Here is a 649-nt window from a genome sequence, read left to right on the forward strand (position 1 = left end):
TTCCTGGGATCTCTAGAGCGAATCCTATTCCTAAGAGATCGATTCTAGGGTTTGCGCAGCGGATATAAAACAAAAATTTAATAAACCTTAGAACTATGCTTTTATGAATCGTAGAAACGTTAGATTACTTACCTCAATCGATCCGGGGCCTGTATCAATTGAAGAATTCGTCTGATCACGAAAGGGAGGAAGAATACCCCGCCCTCTACACGTATCCACACCTCGGGATGGATTCCAACGGTTGGAACTTGTCTGCTAGGACACGAATCTGCTATTCGATTTTGTGCTTCGAGAAAATGAGACTCTTCGGTTTTCGAACTCTTTGGATCTCACCCAAAAGCTCTCTCAAACCTCTGAAAGTCGGCCCCAAAAAGTCTCTCTCGAATTAGGGTTTTAATCTCTTTCTTATAAAACCCTAATTTCGGATTAATTTTCGGAAAACCGGAACCTGGAACGGACGGTCCAGAATTGCACGTGGACCGTCCGTTCCAGTAAGGCAGAACGGACGGTCTACGTTTAGTACAGACCGTCCGTTCTATGTGATAGAACAGACGGTCTGTATGTTGTCGTGGACCGTCCGTTCCACTACTCAGAACGGACGGACCACGCGTCCGGACCGTCGGGTCTGGACCCTTCCGACTCGGTTTTT

This window comes from Tarenaya hassleriana, unplaced genomic scaffold (genome assembly GCF_000463585.1).
Source record: "Tarenaya hassleriana unplaced genomic scaffold, ASM46358v1 Cleome3, whole genome shotgun sequence".
NCBI classification, from domain to species: domain Eukaryota; kingdom Viridiplantae; phylum Streptophyta; class Magnoliopsida; order Brassicales; family Cleomaceae; genus Tarenaya; species Tarenaya hassleriana.